This window comes from Elephas maximus, chromosome X (genome assembly GCF_024166365.1).
Source record: "Elephas maximus indicus isolate mEleMax1 chromosome X, mEleMax1 primary haplotype, whole genome shotgun sequence".
Taxonomy (NCBI): domain Eukaryota; kingdom Metazoa; phylum Chordata; class Mammalia; order Proboscidea; family Elephantidae; genus Elephas; species Elephas maximus.
Window position 1 is genome coordinate 55,584,653 of NC_064846.1, and position 22,089 is coordinate 55,606,741.

At 39.4% G+C, this 22,089-nt stretch overlaps 1 long non-coding RNA gene across 1 annotated transcript; it reads right to left on the bottom strand.

Annotated features, from left to right (window-relative positions):
- Window positions 1-1,108: 1,108 nt before the first annotated feature.
- Window positions 1,109-21,917, bottom strand: LOC126069644 (uncharacterized). Its single transcript, XR_007515992.1, has 4 exons — window positions 21,859-21,917; window positions 3,858-4,023; window positions 2,573-2,794; window positions 1,109-1,824 (listed from the first exon to the last, which is right to left on the bottom strand). It is a non-coding gene; the product is annotated as an uncharacterized LOC126069644 (long non-coding RNA).
- Window positions 21,918-22,089: the final 172 nt, after the last annotated feature.

The following is a 22,089-nucleotide window of genomic DNA, read 5'->3' on the forward strand; positions in this document are numbered from 1 at the left end:
TTCCATCAATTCCTGGACCCTTGTTTTCCGCCAATGCCTTCAGTACACCTTGAATTTCTCCCTTCGATACCATCGGTTCTTGATCATATGATATCTCCTGAAATGGCTGAATGTTCACCACTTCTTTTTAATATAGTGACTCTGTGTATTCCTTCCATCTTCTTTTGATGTTTCCCACATTGTTCAATATTTTCTCTATAAAATCCTTCAATATTGCAACTCTGATCACAACAGAGTGAAGCTAGAAAACAATAACAGAAAAAAACTAGAAAATGCACAAACACATGGAAAATAAACAACACACGATTAAACTACCAATGGGTCAAGGAGGAAATCAAAAGAGAAATCATAAATTTGTCACAGTCAAATGAACATGAAAGCACAACATACCAAAACTTACAGGATACAGCGAAGGCAATACTCAGAGGGAAACTTACAGCAATAAATGCCTACATGAAAAAAGAAAGATCTCCAATCCACAGTCTAACTCGACAATTCCAGGAACTAGAAATTTAAGAGCAAACTACACCTAAAACTACTAAAAGAATGGAAATAACAAAGATCAGAGCAGAAGTAAATAAAATCAAAAGCAGAAAAACAATAGAATCAATAAAACCAGAAGTTAGTTCTCTGAAAAGATGAGTAAATTTGACAAAATTTAGCTAGACTGAGGGAGGAAAAAAAGAGAAAGATGCAAATAACCAAAATAAGAAATGAAAAAGGGAATATTACAACTGACCCAGTAGAAATAAAGAGAATTATGAACCTAGCCTAAGACAAAAGGGTATCCACATTGGAAAAGTAGTAAAAATTATCTCTATTCATAGATGATATGATCCTATATATACAGAAAATCCCAAAGAATCAACAAGAACACTTCTAGAGCTAATAGAGGAAATCTAGCAAAGTTGCAGGGTGCAAGGTCACAAACAAAAATCAGTTGGGTTTCTATAACCAGCAATGAGAAATCTGAAAGGGAAACTGGTAAAAAAATTCTACTTACAACAGCATCTAAGAGAATAAAATACCTAGGAATAAATTTAACCAGTGAAGTTGTCTTAGTTATCTAGTGCTGCTACAACAGAAATACCACAGGTGAATGGCTTTAACAAACAAATTTATTGTCTCACAGTTTAGGAATCTAGAAGTCCAAATTTAGGGCACCAGCTCTAGGGGAAGGCCTTCTCTCTCTCAGCTCTGGGGGAAAGTCCTTATCTCCTTTCAACATCTGTGGGCCCGGCGTTCCTTGGAGATCTCCATGTGTCTTGGCATCAACCTTCTCCTGGATCTAGGAGGGTCTCAGTGTAGAGACCCCAGGTCCAAGGGATGCACTCCACTTCCAGCCCTTCTTTCTTGATGGTAGTGAGGTCCCTCTCGTTGCTCACTTCTCTCTCCTTTTATGTCTTATAAGATAAAAGGTGTGACTCAAGCAAGGGTGTGACTCGAGTAATGGTCTGACTTGAGTAAGGGCGTGTGACTTGAGTCACACCCTCTTGTAAGGCTGTAACTCGATACACCCCACGCTGATCCTGCCTCATTAACATATAGAGGTTAGTATTTACAACATTTCACAAAATGGAGGATAATTACATCAGATTACAAAACAGAGGACAGCCACACAATACTAGGAATCATGGTCTAGCTAAGTTAAAACATATTTTGGGGGGAACACAATTCTATCCATGACATTCCAACTTTGGCCCCCAAAATTCATGTCCTTGCCACATGTAAAACACATTCACCCCATTACATCATCCCAAAAGCCTTAAATCAACTCAAAGTCCACATTCCATCCTAGGGCAAAATTTCTCTTCATCTGTGAACCTGTGAAATTGAGAATACACATTATCTGCTTCCAAAAGACAATGGTGGAACACACAAGGTAGACCTTCCCATCTACAAATGGGAGAAATTGGAGGGAAAGAAGAGATAACCGGTACCAAAAGCCAAAAAACCCACTGCCATGGAGTCAATTCCGACTCATAGCAACCCTATAGGACAGAGTAGAACTGCCCCATAGAGTTTCCAAGGTGCGCCTGGTGGATTTGAACTGCCAACCTCTTGGTTAGCAGCCATAGCACTTAACCACTACACCACCAGGGTTTCCAACCAGCACCAAGCAAGTCTAAAACCCAGCAGAACAATTTACATTCACTCTCAAGGCTTGAAAAAAATCCTCTGTTCTTTGGGACCGCCTGGGCAATGGCTTCACCCTCCAGAGTCTGGGTGTTGGCCATATGCTATGGATTCTGGGTGGACGCTCCTTGGCCCTGAGCTTCAGCTCCACCTTCCAGACCCAGTGGGAAGGCAATTCTGCTCCCTCGGCTTTAGGCGGTCCCATTTTCCTAGTCCATCTAAGTGGTGACTCCAGCCGCTTGGTCCTAGCAGGCCCCGTTTTTCTTCCCCTTGGACATGGCAGCCCTGCCCCTTCAGCTTTGGGTGCCAACCCCGTCCCCTTGGCACATCTTAACGGCAGCCCCATACTCTGGAATCGAGTTGGCAAAGATCTGACTCTTTGAAACCTAGGAGGCTGTGGCCCCACCCTTTGAGATCCAGGAGACTGTGGCCCTACCTTTTGAAACCAAGAAGGTCAGGCTTCCCGTGCTCCTTCCAACAGTTCTGTGGCTCTGTGAGCTGCTCCAGAGATGGTCCTTTTCTTTTCCTGGAGGATGACAAATGTAGCTCCTTTGGCCTATTTCCTGCCTGTAGGATTCTGAGAAGCAGACAGTGTTCTTTCCCTTCATTCTTTCTCTGTTGCCTTCAGTCTGAGCTGATGGGTTTTCTGCTGTGGTAGCTGGTGAGATCCATCAGTCACAGTTAACATATAGAGATTAGGATTTAGAACACATCACAAAATGGAAGATAACTACATCAGATCACAGAATGGAGGACAACCACACAATATGGGGAATCATTGACTAGCCAAGTGGACACATATTTTTGGGGACACAATTCAATCCATGACAGATTTAAAGAACTTATACAATGAAAACTATAAAACACTGCTGAAAGAGATTAAAGAAGACTCAAATAAATGGACAGTTTTTCCATGTTTGTGGATTGGAATGCTTAATATTGTTAAGTGGTCTATAGATTCAATGCAGTCTCAATCAAAATTCCAAAAGCCTTCTTTAGAGAAATAGAAAAACCAATCCTCAACTTTACATGGAATGGCAAGAGGCCCCAAATAGCTAAAGTAATGTTGAAAGAGAATAACAAACTAGGAGGACTCACGCTTCCTGATTTTAAAACATACTGTATAGCCACAGTAATCAAAACAGCCTGTTACTGGTATAACAATAGACACATAGACAAATGGAATATAGAATTGAGAGTCCAGAAATCAACCCATACATCTGTGGTCAACTGATTTTTGACAAGGGTACTAAGTCCATTCGATGGAGAAAAAAGAGTCTCTTCAATAAATGATGCTGGGAAAAATGGATTTCCATACGCAGAAAAATGAAACAGGATCCATGCCTCATATCATGCACAAAAACAAATTCAAAATGGATTAAGGACCTAAATGTGAAAATTAAAACCAAAAAATTCTTAGAAGAAAAAGCACGAGTAACACTGTCAATCCTAGCTTTTAACAATGGACTAATTAAAAAAAAAAAGCAGAAACAGCAAAAGACAAAATAAATAAATGACCTCATAAAAATTAAACCCCCACTTGTCTGTCAGTTTGTCATACTGTGGGGGCTTTACTGTTGCTGTGATGCTGGATGCTATGCCACCGGTATTCAAATGCCAGCAGGGTCACCCATCGCAGACAGGTTTCAGCTGAGCTTCCAGACTAAGACAGACTAAGAAGAAGGTCTATTCTGAAAAGAATTAGCCAGTGAAAACCTTACGAATAACAGCGGAACATTGTCGGACATAGTGCTGGAAGATGAGCCCCCCAGGTTGGAAGGCAGTCAAAAGATGACTGGGCAAGAGCTGCCTCCTCAAAGTAGCATCAACCTTAATGATGTGGACGGAGTCAAGCTTTTGGGACCTTCGTTTGCTGATGTGGCACGACTGAAAATGAGAAGAAACAGTTGCAAACATCCATTAATAATTGGAACATGGGATCTATGAAGTATGAACCTAGGAAAATTGGAAATCCTCAAAAATGAAATGGAATCCATAACGATCGATATCCTAGGTATTAGTGAGCTGAAATGGACTGGTATTGGTCATTTTGAATTGGACAATCATATGGTCTATGCTGGGGATGACAACTTGAAGAGGAATGACACTGCATTCATCATCAAGAAGAATACTTCAAGATCTATCCTGAAGTATAACACCGTTTATTTGCTATAAAAAGTTATCCCGTTGTCACATTTCTTGAATATTTCATCCCATTCTTATCTAATTTGAAATGTCACCATTATTTACTGTTTATAGAGAATCCAGACTAAGACACTGCTCAACCCCTAAATTATTTTTCTTTCAAAATTATCTAGGTTATTCATAAGCTTGTTTTTGTGCACAGAAATCCATAAGGACAGAACCAAGAACCTCTTAAAGGCAAATGAGAAAAACTTAGAAATATTCCATTCACAAGTATGGCTTATACAACCATCTGAAAATAGGTTTGACCTCACTAATAACATTGAAGCAACAATGCAATACCATATTCTCCCGCTCCATCAGTAAAAGACTTAAAATTAAGAATATATGATGCTAGATCATAGACATTAAAAACGAGATTTACCAAGCTCACCATCTGTCTTAGTTTCCTAGGGCTGTTGTAACAAAATACCACAAATTGTGTGGTTTTAAAGAACAGAAATTTATTGCCTCACAGTTCTAGAGGCTAGAAGTCCAAATCAGGTTATCAACTATGTTGATTCCTTCCGGAGGCTCTGAGAGAGAAACTGTTTCAAACCTGTCTCCTAGTTTCTGGTGGTTCCTGGCAATCCTTGGTGTTCTTTGCTTGTAGCTGTGTCTAACTCTTCATGTCTGTTCTCTTCTTTTGTAAGACACCACTCAGCTGACATTAGGACTCATCCTATTCAGGTATGACTTTATGTTAACTGATAACCCCATGAGGCAGTTCTTCTCTGTCTATATAGGGTCACTGTGATGATAAGATCTTCAAAAATCCTATTTCCAAATAAGGTCATGTTCACACAGGGCTAGGACTTCAACATTTTTTGTGGCGGGGGGGGACAGACAATTCAACCCATAATAGCATCCAACTATCCAGCCCACTGCCCCATCCCAAAGAAAGAAGTTTTTGCTTGATTCTTAATCAAAAGGTGACCAATGACCTGGACCAGTATTGGACACCTAGCCCAAGGGTACACAAAAAGAAGCAAAGAAGAAGGAAAGACTATAAACGTTAATGGCAGAACATGGAGATCTTTGAACGACTGTTCAATCAAATAGGACAGGTTAACCACTGGAGCAAACGTATAAACCCATTAGTTAGTGGGTGGGCTCAAAACAAGGTGACAGTTCATGCAGTTAGTGAGAGGCATAGGAGTATAACCACGAAGGTGGAGGATGGCTTTCTAGAAAATCCTTGAAGGATGGACAGACCTTTGACAGATTACAGGGGGCTAGAGATAGATAACTGGTGGGAAGAAACAATGTAATTGAGAAAGGCAGTTCCTCCAGGTGCAAGGAACTGTGTGATTAAGCTGTGGTGCAGAGAGTGACTGTGAAAAGCCCATTTTTATCTCTACAGAGTTATATAATGTATGTGCTGCCCCAAAAGGTATTAGGTACAAAAGGATTCAGAAACAAGTTCTAAGGTATCTTTAAGGTACAGATAATCCCCATCTTATGTAAACTCTTTCTGAGACTAAAAAAAGAACAAAAGCTATCCAAACTCATTTAATGAGGTTGGTATAATCTTGTAAACCATAGAGAGGAAATTACAGCACACAAAAAATAAAATTATAGTTTAATCTAACTCACAGAAAAGAATGAAAAAAAATGGCAAACTGAATCTAGCAGTACGTTAAGAAACAACAACAACAAAAATACTGTGGTCAGAAAGACTGGATCGTAGAAATAAAAAATGGTACAATATTGAAAAACAGATTAGTATAGTTCACAAAAGGAAGAAAAAATATACAATCATCTCTACCGACAGAAAAAGCATTAGATAAAATTGAACAACCATACATGTTAAAAATGCTTATAGAAACAACAGAAGAGAACTTTCCATATTCACAAAGATATCATAAGACTAAACATCATGCTAAGTGACAAACAGCTATCAACCCTACTATTAATCAATGCACTTGGAGTCCTAGCCAAATCACTAAGAAAGAGAAAAAAGGGATGTAAAACGATCAGAAAAGACAAAAATGTTGCTACTGAAATTTACCTCTCAGAAACAACTTGTTTTTTATACCAAAGATATGTGTTCAAGGATGTAAGAACTGCAATACCGTTTTTTACACTTAACACATGGTCACATTCCAGAAGTCCATGAATAGTGAATAGGTAAAATAAATTATAATATATTCAATAAATTGAGGACTCTACATGAGGAGGAAGGAGCCCTGGTGGTACAGTGATTAAGTGCTCAGAGGCTAACTGAAAGGTTGGCAGTTTGAACCCACCAGCCACTTTGCGAGAGAAACATGTGGCAGTCTGCGTCCATAAAGATTATACCCTTGGAAACCCTATGAGACAGTTCTACTCTGTTCTTTAGGGTCACTATGAGTCAGAATAGACTCGACAGCACACAACAACAATACATGAGAAGGAATGAGATAGAACTTATCATCCACTAACACAATAAATTGTCCAAGACACACTGTTAAATGAAAATGGCAAGTCACAAAATGGTATGGTCCAGTTGTTACTTTAAAAATTATAACCAGAAGACGGTGGAGTAGTCAGATGCTTCCTGTGGTCCCTCTTAAAACAAAGACCCCAAAAAACAAGTTAATCGATTATATATGATAATCCAGGAGCTCTGAACATCAAAGACAAAGTTGAGGAGTTGGACTAAGCAGCAGGGGGAGGGACAGAAGTTAGAAGCAGTGAGGAGTTGCCAGACCTGACCTGGCCAGCACCCTGTAGGCTGGATCGGCTGCCACGCACGAGCTGAGGCAAGCAGGAGCACTTGGGACACGTTTTTCACATTAGGAGAAACCAAGCAGCGGAGTCTCCCCAAGCCTCTGAAACCAGGGAAAAGCGGTGCTCAATTGGCGAAAGATAAGTACAAGCATCTAACCTACTAGTGGATCAAAAAAAAAAAAAACCTTACCCCCCTTTGGGAAGTACCTGTCTCCCATTTACCTGCCCCCTCCCCTGCTCTACTCTGGGTCCTGGTTTGGGCTTCAGAGATTGCTATGTCCCCTGGGCTGGAAGTAGGACCCATTATGCACCACAGGCCATTCTCCCGGCTTTGGAGAGGGAACAAATTAACAAACAGGAAAAAGCCAGGAACTCATGGCAGCCAAAGCCCCTTTCCCTAGGCACAGGCATGAGGGGTCCATAGACTTTGAATGCCTTTCACCCCTCCACAGACCTGTGTAGGCCCATTTCAAAAGTGTAGGCCTTCATGAGCACAGTAAAACAGGGTATATACCTGAAGCCTATTTTCAACTGCAACAGCTATAAGGGAGAGTGGCAGACTCGTGACATTTGACACTGCCCTGCGAATTAAGCACAGTCTTCACATACCCACATCAGGGGCCTGAGGATTGGTGGCTCCACCCACTCCACCTAGCCACCCATGACAGGGGTCCAAGAATAAGTGGTGCCTCCCAGTCCTTACAGCCAACAGCATTGGGTGCCCAAAGCCTGGCTGCAAAACACACCCACCTATGTGCTCTAAGGAAAGGGACACACCTTCCACCCAGACACTCAAGGGCAGCGTCAGCCCCCTGCCTTGCTCAGAACATGACCTCTTACTGCAGCCAGATACCTGTGTCTACCCCAATCACCCCTGCCTGTCTAGGACTGTAGGTGAGAGTCTGCACCACACACTTCATGACTGACAACCTGGACACCTAAACTGAATCCACATGAGAAAAGTAAACAGACTTCTGGGCTCACATACCTAGTAACAGCTCTAACCACCTGGTGACATGATGTGAGAGCTTCAAGGATGCCAATAATCAAAGTAGCTCACATGACCAGCCTATTTGGCCATATCAAACCAAAACAAAACAAGAATCTAGGACACAGTAAGCAAAAATAAAATAAATAAATAAATATAATAACTTATTGATGGCTCAAATCACATAAAGAGGCAGACCATGATTGCTTCAGCAAGCAACCAAAACAAAGAACCAAGAGACCTCCTGGATGAAGATAACTTCTTGAAATTACCAGAGGTAGAATGCAAAACATTAATACACAGAGCTCTTCAAGAGATCAGGAAGGAGATCAGGCAAAACGCAGACCAAGCCAAGGAACACACAGACAAAGCAACAGAGGAACTTAAGAAGGTTATACAAGAGCATAATGACAAGTTTAACAGGCTACAAGAATCCATAGGAGACAGCAAACAAAAATCCAAAAGATTAAAAATAAAATTTCAGAATTAGACAACTCAATAGAAAGTCATAGGAGCAGAACTGAGGCAATGGAAGTCAGAATCAGTGAGACTGAAGATAAATTTCTTGACACCAACTTATTTGAGAAAAATTTGATAAAAGAATTTAAAAAAATGAAGAAACCCTAAGAATTATGCGGGACTCTATCAAGAGGAATAATCTACGAGTGACTGGAGTACCAGAAAAAGGGGGGAGGGATAACAGAAAGTACAGAGAAAATTGTTGAAAATTTGTTGGCAGAAAACTTCCCTGATATCATGAAAGATGAGCGGATGCCTATTCAAGAAGCTCATCCATCCCCACACAGGGCAGATCCCAAAAGAAAGTCACCAAGACATATTATAATCAAACTTGCCAAAACCAAAGATAAAGAGAGAATTTTAAGAGCAGCTAGGGATAAACAAAAAGTCATCTACAAAGGAGAGTCAATAAGACTAAGCTCTGACTACTCAACAGAAATCATACAGGCAAGAAGGCAATGGGAAGATACATATAAAGCTTTGATGGAAAGAAATTGTCAGCCAAGAATTATATATCCAACAAAACTGCCTCTCAAATATGATGGTGAAATTAGGGCATTTCCAGAAAAAGAGAAGTTTAGGAAATTTGTAAAAACCAAACCAAAATTACAAGAAATACTAAAGGGAGTCCTCCAGTTAGAAAATCAATAACATCAGATAACAATCCAAGACTAGAACAAAGGACAGAACAACTAGATATCAACCCAGATAGGGGAAGTCACAAAAATAAATCAAAGCTAAAACACTGAAAATAGGGAAACAGGGACGTTGATATGTAAAAGACAACAACATTAAAACAAAAAAGAGGCACTAAATCGTGTAGTCATAGAAATTGCATATGGAGAGGAAGTCAAGGTGATATAAAGAAATAGAAGATTGGTTTAAACTTAGAAAAATGGAGGTAAAGTTAAGGTAACCACAAAGGAAACTAACAATCCTATGCATCGAAATAAAAAACAAGAAAAACAAAGACTCAGCAAAAACAAAATCAACAAAAATGAAAAAGAAAATACATAAAGAAAAATGACTCAGCATAGAATATTAATTGGAACAAAGAAACTGTTAACAACACAAAAAAAACATCAAAATGACAGCACTAAACTCATACTATCAATAATTACGCTGAATGTATATGGAATAAATGCACCAATAAAGAGACAGAGAGTGGCAGAATGGATAAAAAAACACAATCCATCTATATGCTGCCTACAAGAGACACACCTTAGACTGAAAGAAACAAACAAACTATAACTCAAAGGATAGAAAAAAATATATCAAGCAAACAACAATCAAAAAACAGCAGGAGCAGCAGTATTAATTTCTGACAAAATAGACCCTAAAGCAAAATCTGCCACTAAGGATAAGGGAAGGAAACAATATAATGATTAAAGGGTCAATACACCAGGAGGACATCAGCATAATAAATATTTACCCACCCAATGACAGGGCTCCAAAATACATAAAACAAACTCTAACAGCACTGAAAAGAGAAACAGACAGCTCCGCAATAATAGTAGGAGACTTTGACACACCACTTTCGGTGAAGGACAGAACATCCAGAAAGAAGCTCAATAAAGACATGAAAGACCTAAATGCCACAATCAACCAACTTGATCTCACAGGCATATACAGAACACTCCACCCAACAATAGCCAAGTATACTTTCTTTTCCAATGCACGTGGAACATTCTCCAGAATAGACCACATATTAGGCCACAAAGCAAGCCTTAACAGAATCCAAAGCATTGAAATATCACAAAGCATCTTTTCTGACCATAAAGGCATAAAAGTAGAAATCAATAACAGAAAAAGCAAGGAAAAAAAATCAAATACATGGAAACTGAAAAACACCTTGCTCAAAAAACTACTGGGTTATAGAAGAAATTAAGGATGGAATAAAGAAATTCACAGAAACAAATGAGAATGAAAACACATCCTACCAGAGTCTTTGGGACAGAGCAAAAGCAGTGCTCAGAGGTCAACTTATAGCAATAAATGCACACATACAAAAAGAAGAAAGGGCCAAAATAAAAAACATTAACCCTACAGCTCGAACAAATAGAGAGCAGCAAAAGAAGCAATCAGACACCAGAAAGCAAATAATAAAAATTAGAGCAGAATTATATGAAATTGAGAATAGAAAAACAATTGAAAGAGTTAACAAGACCAAAAGCTGGTTGTTTGAAAAGATCAACAAAATCGATAAACCACTGGCCAAACTGACAAAAGAAAAACAGGAGAGGAAGCAAATGACCCAAATAAGAAATGAGATGGATGATATCACAACAGACCCAACTGAAATTAAAAGAATCATAACAGAGTACTATAAAAAATTGTACTGTAACAAATTTGAAAACGTAGAAGAAATGGACAAATGTTAAGAAACACACTACCTACCTAAACTGACACAAACAGGTAGAACAACTAAATAAACCTATGACAAAAGAAGAGATTGAAGAGGTAATTTAAAAACTCCCAACAGAAAATAGCCCTGGCCCAGATGGCTTCACTGGAGAATTCTACCAAACTTTCAGAAAAGAGTTATCACCACTACTACTAAAGGTATTTCAGAGCCTAGAAAAGGATGGAATACTCCAAACTCATTCTATGAAGCTAGCATAACCCTGATACCAAAACCAGGTAAAGACACCACAAAAAAAAAAAAGAAAATTACAGACCAATATCCCTCATGAACATAGATGCAAAAATCTTCAATAAAATTCTCACCAGTAGAACTCAAGAACATATAAAAAAAAAAATTCACCATGACGAAGTGGGATTCATACCAGGTATACAGGGCTCGTTCAACATTAGGAAAACAATCAATGTAATCCATCACATAAATAAAACAAAAGACAAGAACCACATGATCTTATCAACTGATGCAGAAAAGGTATTTGATGAAGTCCAAAACCCATTCAAAATAGGAATAGAAGGGAAATTTCTCAACACAATAAAGGGCATTTATACAAAGCCAACAGCCAACATCATCCTACATGGAGAGAGTCTGAAAGCATTCCCCTTGAGAATGGGAACCAGAAAGGGATGTCCTTTATCACCACTCTTATTCAACATTGTGCTGGAGGTCCTATCCAGAGCAATTAGGCTAGATAAAGAAATAAAGGGCATCCAAACTGGTAAGGAAGGAATATCCCTATTTGCAGATGATATGATCTCTACACAGAAAACCCCAAAGAAGCCACAAGAAAACTACTAAAACTAATAGACAATTTCAGCAAAGTATTTTTATCAGGATACAAGATAAACATACAAAAATCAGTTGGATCCCTCTACACCAACAAAGAGAACTTCAAAGAAGAAATCATCAAATGAATACCATTTACAATAGGCCCCAAGAAGATAAAATACTTAGGAATAAATCTAGCCAGAGACATAAAAGACATATACAAAGAAAACTACAAGACACTACTGCAAGAAACCAAAGGAAACCTACATAAGTGGAAAAACATACTTTGCTCATGGACAGGAATACTCAACATTGTGAAAATGTCAATTCTACCCAAAGCAATCTACAGATACAATGCAATCCCGATCCAAATTCCAACAACATTTTTTAATGAGGTGAAGAAAAAAATCATCAATTTCATATGGAAAGGAAAGAGGCCCCAGATAAGTAAAGCATTACTAAAGAAGAAGAACAATGCGGAAGAGCTCACACTACCTGATTTTAGAACATGTTATACCGCCATGATAGTCAAAAACAGCCTGGTACTGGTAAAACAACACATACATAGACCAATGGAACAAAATTGAGAATCCAGAGGTAATTCATCCACCTATGAGCAGCTGGCATTTGACAAAGGCCCAACGTCCGTTAAATGGGGAAAAAACAGTCTCTTTAATAAATGGTGCTGGCATAACTGGGTATCCATATACAAAAAAATAGTGTCAGCGAAAAAGAGGAAGACTCTCAAGAAGATGGATTGTCACAGTGCCTGCAACAATGGGCTCAAGCATAGCAACAATTGTGAAGGTGGCGCAGGACTGGGCAGTGTTTCGTTCTGTTGTGCATAGGGTCACTATGTGTCAGAACTGACTGAACGGCACCTAATCACAAAAAAACAACGTTCACTGGAGCACTGTTCACAATAGCAAAAAGATGGAAACAATCTAGGAGCCCATCAAGAGAAGAATGGATAAACAAATTTTGGTATATTCACACAATAGAATACTACCCAATGATAAAGAACAACGATGAGTCTGTGAAACATCTCATAACATGGATGAAGCTGGAAGGCATTCTGCTGAGTGAAATTAGTCAGTCGCAAAAGGAAAAATATTGTATGAGACCATTATTGTAAGAACTCAAGAAAAGGTTTAAACATAGAAGAAAACATTCGTCAACAGTTACAAGGGTGAGGAGGGAAGAAGAAGGGAATTCACTGACTAAGTAGCAGACAAGAATTATCTTAGGTGAAAGGAAGGATAACTCACAATACAGAAGTCAGCACCATTGAACTAAACCAAAAGTGCCGAAGTTTCCTGAACACAACCAAACACTTTGACTGACAGAGTAGTAGGGTCGGGGGTCTGGTGACTATGGTTTTAGGGGACATCTAAGTCAACTGGCATAACAAAGTTTAAGAAAATGTTCTTGTGAGAGACTGACTTGATTTGTAAACTTTCACTTAAAGCACAATAAAAATAAAAGAAAATGTTGTGCCTCTCACTTTGGTGAGTGGCATCTGGGGTCTTAAAAACTAGCGAGCGGCCATCTAAGATCCATCAATTGGTCTCAACCCACCTGGAACAAAGGACAATGAAGAACACCAAAGACACAAGGAAAATATTAACCCAAGAGATAAATAGGGCCACATAAACCAGAGACTCCATCAGCCTGAGACTAGAAGAAGTAGATGTTGCCCGGCTACCACCAATGACCGCCCTGACAGGGAACACAACAGAGAGTTTCTGATGGAGCAGGAGAAAACTGGGGTGCAGAAATCGAATTCACGTAAAAAGACCCGACTTAATGGTCTGACTGAAACTAGAAGAACCCCAGAAAACACGGCCCCCAGAAAACACGGCCCCCAGACTCTCGGTTAACCCAGAACTGAAACCATTCCCAAAGCCAACTCTTCAGACAAAAATTAGACTGCACCATAAGATATAAAATGATACTCGTGAAGAGTGCGCTTCTTAGTTCAAGTAGATACACGAGACTAAACGGGCAGCTTCTGTCTGGAGGTGAGATGAGAAGGCAGAAAGGGATAGGAGCCTGTTGAATGGACATGGGAAATCCAGGGTGGAAACAGGGAGTGTGCCATCATACTACAGGGATAGCAACTAGGGTCACATAACATAGCCAATTAATGTAATTGCTGTCAATAAGTCATACAGCTGTAAAAAACTTGAATTGGCAAAAGTTGTGTGATATAGTTAAAATGACACACACAAAAAAGTAGCAGTTGAGGCTGCTTATGTACAACCAAGTACCTCATGGAATATGATTCCTTGGTTTGGAGGTTTAGGGTCATGGTTTCATGGGACATCTAGCTAATTGGCCTAATATTGTGTTTAGTGCTTCTGTTCTACCTCCTCGTTTTTTGAGTAGTGCCTGAGGTAGTAAAAGCTTGCAAGAGGGACAAAAATTAGTCTCTGTTCACCTGGAGTGACAGAGGAAGCAGAAGAGTCAGGAATAGGAGGAAGAGGAAATGGAATGTGTGGTTAACTGCCTCCATGAACAACTTCCTCCTTAGTAATGAGACCAGAATAATTGGATGGTGCCCAGCTACCATTACTGAACATTTTGATCAAAAATTCTATATAAGAATCCTGGTCAAAAGGGGGAAAACGTAGAAAAGAATTTCAAATTCTCATGGACTCCAGACTTTCTGGAGCTATGGTGGCTGGATGAACCCCTGAAACTATTGCCCTGAGATAATCTTTAAACCTTAAACCAAAAATATCCCCTGAAGTCTTCTTAAAACCAAACAACAGTTTAGCTTAAGTAGTATAGAATGTTTGCCTTGAGCACTGTGTTCCTTTAAGAACTATCCACATGGGATCAAATTGACAACAGCAACTCAAAAGATTAGATAGGAACCTTAGGGAGCAGTGAGTTTATGTTAATGGTGGTGGAATAACTCAGAAACAGAGGGTGATAATGGTTGCACAACTGGAAGAATGTAATCAATGTCACTGAATTGTACATGGAGAAATGGGTGAATTGGTATATATATGTTGTGTATATTCTCAACAAGAAAAATAATTTTTTAAAATAAAACAAGAAAGCTATTAGAACTAATAAATGAATTCAGCAAGGTGGCAGAGTACAAGGTCAATACACAAAAATATCAGTCAGGTTTCTATATACCAGCAATAAGCAAGTACGAAAGGAAACACTACTCTTTAAAACAGCATCTAAAAGAACAAGGTACCTATTAATAAATTTAGCCAGGAAGGTGAAAGACTTGTACAGAGAAAACTGTAAAACATTATGAAAGAAATTAAAGAAGACTTAAATAAATGGGAGAACATTCTGTGTTCATGGATTGGAAGGATTAATAAAGTTAAGATGTCAATACTACCCAACCCGTTAAAAAACTCATTGCCATCGAGTCGATTTCAAGCCATGGTGGCACAATGGTTAAGAGCTCAGCTGCTAACCAAAAGGTCAGCAGTTCAAATCCACCAGTCACTCCTTGGAAACCTTATGAGGCAGTTCTACTCTGTCCTACAGGGTCCCTATGAGTTGGAATAGTACCCAAAGAAACCTATAAATTCAGCGCAATCCTCATTAAAATTCCAACAGCCTTCTTTACAGAAATAGAAAAAAATCCTGAAATTTATATGAAAGAGTACCCCCAGTGCCATCAAGTCAATTCCGACCCATAGCGACCCTATAGGATAGAGTAGAACAGCCCCATAGAGTTTCCAAGGAGCGCCTGGTGGATTTGAACTGCCGACCCTTTGGTTAGCAGCTGTAGCACTGAACCACTATGCCACCAGGGTTTCCATATGGAAGGGTAAAGGACTCCAAATAGCTAAATTAATCTTGAAGAATAGAGTAGGACTTACAGAGTAATTAAAACAGCCTGGTACTGGTATAATAACAGAAATATTGACCAATGGAATAGAATTGAGAGCCCCAAAATAACTCCATGCATCTATGGTCAACTGATTTTCAACAAGGATAAGTCCATTCAATGGGGAAGGAAGACTCTCTTCAATAAATTGTGCTGGGAAAATTGGATTTCCACATGAAGAAGAATGAGACAGGATCCATACCACACACCATACACAAAAACCAATTCAAAATGGATCAAGGACCTAAATGTGAAAACTAAAACCACAAAATTCCTAGAAAAAAATATACAGGCAAAGCTGTGGAAGCTAGTTTTTAATGATGCATTATCAGATATGACAACAAAAGCATGAGCTGCAAAAGATAAAATATATGCTTCATGGGTTTTCCTTCTCTAGAGAACCCAGCCTAAGACAGTACATATTTATCTAACTACATTAATAATCACTTCAAATGTGAACAGTCTAAATATATCAATTAAAAGACAGAGACTATAAGAGTAGATAAAAAAAAAAACAAGATCTAACTATATGTTGTCTACAAGAAACACATTTTAAATATAAAGACACAAGTTAACAGGAAAAGGATAAAGAAAGATATACCATGGTAAAACTAATCACTTAATTGTGCTCATGAGGAATTTGTACATAGGCAAGAGGCAGTCATTCAAACAGAACAAGCGGATACCAGGTAGGTTAAAATCATGGAAGGGTGTGAGTCAGGGTTGAATCCTTTCACCATACTTATTCAATCTGTATACTGAGCAAATAATCCAAGAAACTGGACTATATGAAGAAGGACTGAAGGAAGACTCATCAACAACCTGTAATATGCAGATAACACAACCTTGCTTTCGGAAAGCAAAGAGGACTTGAAGCACTTACTGATGAAGATCAAAGACTACAACCTTCAGTGTGGATTATACCTCAAAATAAAGAAAACAAAAATCCTCATAAGTAGACCAAGCAACATCATGATAAATGGAGAAAAGATTGAAGTTTTCAAGGATTTCATCTTACTTGGATCCACAATCAATGCTCATGAAAGCTAATAGTTAAGAAATCAAATGATGTACTATATTGGACAAATCTATTGCAAAAGACCTCTTTAAAGTGTTAAAAAGCAAAGATGTCACTTCAAGGACTAAGGTATGCCTGACCCAAGCCATGGTATTTTCAGTTGCCTCACATGCATGTGAAAGCTGGACAATGAATAAGAAAGAAGAAGAATTGACACCTTTGAATTATGGTGTTGGCGAAGAATACTGAATATACCATGGACTGACAGAAGAAGGAACAAATCTGTCTTGGAAACGGTACAGCCAGAATGCTCCTTAGAAGTGAGGATGGCAAGACTTCCTCTCATGTACTTTGGACATGTTCTCAAGACGGACCAGTTCCTAAAGAAGGACATCATTCTTGGTGATATGGATTGAATTGTATCCCCTGAAAATGTTTTTCAACTTGGCTAGGCCAATGATTCCCATATTTTCTGGTTGTCCACCATTTTGTCATCTGATGTGATTATTTTATGTGTTGTAAATCCCAACCTCTATGATGTTAATGAGGTAGGATTGAGGCAGTTATGTTAATGAGGTAGGGCTCAATCTACAGGATTAAGTTGTATTTAGTCAATCTCTTTTGAGATGTGATGAATTTGGACTTCTAGCCTCCTAGACTGTGAGAGAATAAATTCCTGTTTGTTAAAGCCACCCATTTGTGGTATTTTTGTTACAGCAGCACTAGATAAGCAAGGGAAACACTGTAGTGGTTAAGGGCTATGGCTGCTAACCAAAAGACCAGCAGTTTGAATCCACCAGGTGCTCCTTGGAAACCCTATGGGGCAGTTCTACTCTGTCCTATAGGATGGCTATGAGTTGGAATTGACAGCAGCAGGTTTGGTGTGTGTGTGTGTGTGTGTGTTTGGTTTAGGTAAGTAAGATACTTGGTAAAGTAGAGGGTCAGCAAAAGAGAGGAAGAACCCTGAACAAGATGGACTGACACAGCAGCTGCAATGATGAGCCCACACATAACAAGGATTGTGATGATGCCACAGGCCCACGCAGTGTTTAGTTCTGTTGTACACAGGGTTGCTATTCATGGCAACCAATTCAACGGCACCTAACCACAACACTAATCAAAAGAAAGATGGAGTCAGTGTATTAATTTCAGACAAATCAGACATAGGAGCAAGGCTAATTATCAGGGATAAAAATGGGCTTTACACACTGATAAAAGAATCAATTCTTCAAGAAGGTATTACAATCCTTACCTAACAACAGAGTGTCAAAATACATGAGGCAAAAATTGGTAGATCTGCAAGGAGAAATAACCTTATCCAATATTACAGCTGAAGACTCCAACACCCTTCTATCAGTAACTGACAGATCCAGCAGACAGAAAATCAGTTGAACTGAACAACACCGTCAATCAACTGGACCTAATAGATTTTTATAGAACACTTTATGCAGCAAAAGCAGAATACACATTCTTCTCATGTACTGGATGGAACACAAACCAAGATGGACCACATCATGGGCCAGAAAATACATCATAACAAATTTAAAAGAATATTCTCAAAGTACAGTCCATTCTAGTTTAATGCAATTAATGGGATTAAACTAGAAATCAATAATGGAAAGATGGCGAGAAAATCCCAAAATATTTGGAGATTAAACAACATACATCTAAATAACACACAGGTCAAAGAAGAAGCCTCAAGAGAGATTAAAAAAAAATTTGAACTAAGTAAAAATAAAAACACAACTTATCAAAATTTGTGGATGTAGGAAAAGCAGTGTTTACAGAGATATTTATAGCATTAAACACATATATAAGAGACACAGAAAGACCTAAAATCAATAATCTAAGTTTTCACCTTTGTAAACTGGAAAAAGAAGAGTAAATTAAATACAAAGTAGGTAGAAGAGAAGAAATAATAAAAACCAGAGTAGATAGGATAAAGGATTTGTATCCAAAATATACAAAGGATTTTTTAAACTCAGCAATAAGAAAACAACCCAATTAATGAGTGGACATAAGATCTGGGTACCTCACCAAAGAAGATACACATATGGAAAATGAGTATATGAAGAGATGCTCAATATCATAGTTCATCAGGAAATTGCAAATTAAAACAGCAAGGATATACTACTACATACTTATTGGAATAGCTAAAATCCAAAACACTGCCAACACCAAATGCTAACAAGCATGTAGAACAACAGGTACTCTCATTCACTGCTGGTGAGCATGCAAAATTGTGCAGCCACTTTGGAAGACAGTCTGGCAATTCCTTACCAGACAATCCAGCAATCATACTCCTAGATATTCACTCAAATGAATTGGAAACTTCCATCCATACAAACATCTGCACATGAATATTTAAAGCAGCTTTATTCATAGTTGCCCAAAACTGGAAGGAACCAAGATGTCCTTCAATAGGTGAATGTATAAATAAACTGTGACACGTCCATACAATGGAATTATTCAGCAGTAAAAAGAAATGTGCTATTAAGCTAAAAAAGACATGGAGGAATCTTAAATCCATATTTGTAAGTGAAAGAAGCCAGTGTGAAAAAGCTACATACTGTATGATTCCAACTATATGACATTCAGGAAAAGGCAAAACTACAAAGACAGAAAGTAAACTGTGGACTTCAGTTAATAATAATGTATCAATATCAGCTCATCAATTGTGCGGGGGCGGGGAGGGGAGCAGATGGACACTCTACTTTCCGCACAATTTTTCTATAAGCCTAAAACTTCTCTAAAAAATAAATTTAAAAAAGTGTATAAAAATAAAAGGATGGAAAAAGATATAACATACTAACACTGATCAAAAGAAAGCTGGCTTGAATATATTAAAATCAGACAGATTAGATGCATGAACAAAGAATATTACCAAGAAGAAAGAGGATCATTTCATTATGATACAGGGATCAATTCATCAAGAGGACATAACAACCTTAAACATCTGTGTCCCTAATAACAGAGCTTCTAAATATACGAAGAAAAGCTGATAGACCCTCAAGGAAATACGCATACCCAAAATTATAGTTGGAGATTTCCAGCATTTGGTGTTGACTTAGTAAGTAAAAAGAAAATAAGAATATACTAAACAACTCGATGAGCCAATTAGACCTAATTGACTTTTACAGAACAGTCCACACAACAAACAACAGCAGCACACACAACATTCTTCAAGAAAAAGAAGGGTAACATACACAAACAGAAGAAAAGAAAATAATATAGGAGCAGAAATCAATGAAATAGAAAACAGAAAAATAAAATCAGTAAAATTAATTGCTAGTTTGTTGAGAAGATCAATAAAATTGATAAGCCTCTAGCCAGAATGATAAACAACTGGAAGATGCAATTATTAACATCAGGAATGAGAAGTGACATTACTACGTATTCTACAAATATTAAAAGGATAATAAGAATTTTATTGGCAAGGCTGTGGGGAAACAGGCACTCTCATACGTTGCTGGTGGGAATGAAAATTTGTAATAATCTTTTAGAAAGAAATTTATAAATACCTAACAAAATTACACACGCATTTACCTTTTGATCCACCAGCCTCACTTGGAATCTACCCTGAATATATACCTTCAACCATACAAAAATATACTTGCACAGGCCACTGGGTGGTGCAAATGGTTAAGTGCTGGACTAGCCAAAAGTATGGCAGTGCGACCCCACCCAGAGGTGCCTTGGAAGACAGGCCTGGCGATCTGCTTCCAAAAGGTCACAGCCTTGAAAACCCTATAAAGCACTTCTACTCTGCACACATGGGGCCATTGAGTTGGAATAAACTCAATGGCAACTAACAACAACATTCCTTTTGGCATTATTTGTAATAGCAAACTATTGGAGAAATAAAACTTTAAAATGCCCATACATAGGAGAGTGATTGAATAAATTATGATAGTGACACAACAAAGTACTATCCAGCTGTTAAAAAAAGAATGTGAAAGATCGCTGTGAACTAATTGGCTTCAACTCTGTAAACTGTGCAAATAAATAGAAAAGTTAATGGGAACAGAATTCACTTTTCCTCTAGGCTATTCTAAATTACTTTGGTATCCTACGGCTGTGTTATAGAACTGAGATCTGAACAAAAGGGATCAGCACAAACAAGGGGCTGCCGCCAAGTATAGGTGCAAATACCAAGTCCAAAGCATTTGGCCAGAAAACAAAAACAAGAGAGCATAGGGTCTACAGAGCGAACCTGTGAGATCAACCATGAAGCGGTTTCTGTAGGTGCTGCCCAAAATGACACTTCTCTGGGGCCCAGGACTTCAGTGGGAGGGAGCCTCAGATTGGGCAGCAACCCTTGTGTCCCTGGATGGGAGGAAGCTGTTGAGGGCAGTGGGGCTGGGTCCTTTCAGAACCTTACCACCAGCGCGGACCCCTAGAATGTGCTGCCTGGGGCTGAGATTCGGGAATCCTCTTGGGTTAACAAAAGCTTCAAGGTATCCTGATGAGACATACTATGTGAAGGGCCCAGTAAAAGTGCTGAATCTGTGTCCACCCCCTCCTTTCCTAGAACTGTTCAGGTTGGGGTTCATTCCTCTCTTGCATCCCCAGGCAGCTGGAGTCTTGGGAGTATAAAGGCAGAAGTGCCCCTCTTCCTTCTCTCACCCCCTTCCGTTCTCCCCTCTCTCCCCCCTAATTCTGAGCTGGTCTCAGCCATCCCAGCAGCCTAGATAAGGTCAGTAAGGAGGGCAGACAGAAAATAGAGAGCGAGTGCCTATTAGTGAGAGGAAGAGAGCCGCAGCTTAGCCCAAGGTTCCCATCCCCAGCCCTGCTTTTTCTGATCCAGAGCTACGGTTTTCATGAATTGTCACTTCCACCGTTTCCCCTCTGGGTTCTTCTAAATTCAACCCCGTCCAAGAATCCATCTCCCCCACCCACCCACAGAAACACAGTCACACATCCCTAGCCGGGGGGAGGGGTGGGGACTGAGGTCTGGGGATGTTCAGAAAGGAGGGAGCCCGCACCCAGATCTAGTCTCCGCCACCACCTCAACTGTATGCCCTGCAGTTCCCCAACCTCTCACCCACTTCCTCCAACAGAAACCACTCCTCGCCCTGTACGCCTCCCAAGGGATGACTTCCTGCCCCTCAGCTCCAGGATAAGATGGCTAAGACGCCCGCGATTGGCTGACAGGTTGTTTTCTCTACCAACAAACGCTGTACTTCCGGTCGCCTGAAAAATTAGTTTTCACGCTATTGCCGCGATGGACAGAGAGCCACCCACCCGCCTACCTAGAATAACATCCCGCCATTCCTCCCACCTCAGTCTGTCAAACGTCAGGTGTTAAGTATGTCCTTTCTGTCCCTTTTCCGTGCAAGTAAACACACCTCCATGCCCGCCTGAGAGCCTGGTCACATGACCCACCATGAGCCCCCACATGACCACACAATCCACTTGTCTGCAGCATCCCTGCTGCACGGATGGCAGGATCTTCTGCCTCTTGGGGGAGCTGGTGCATTCTG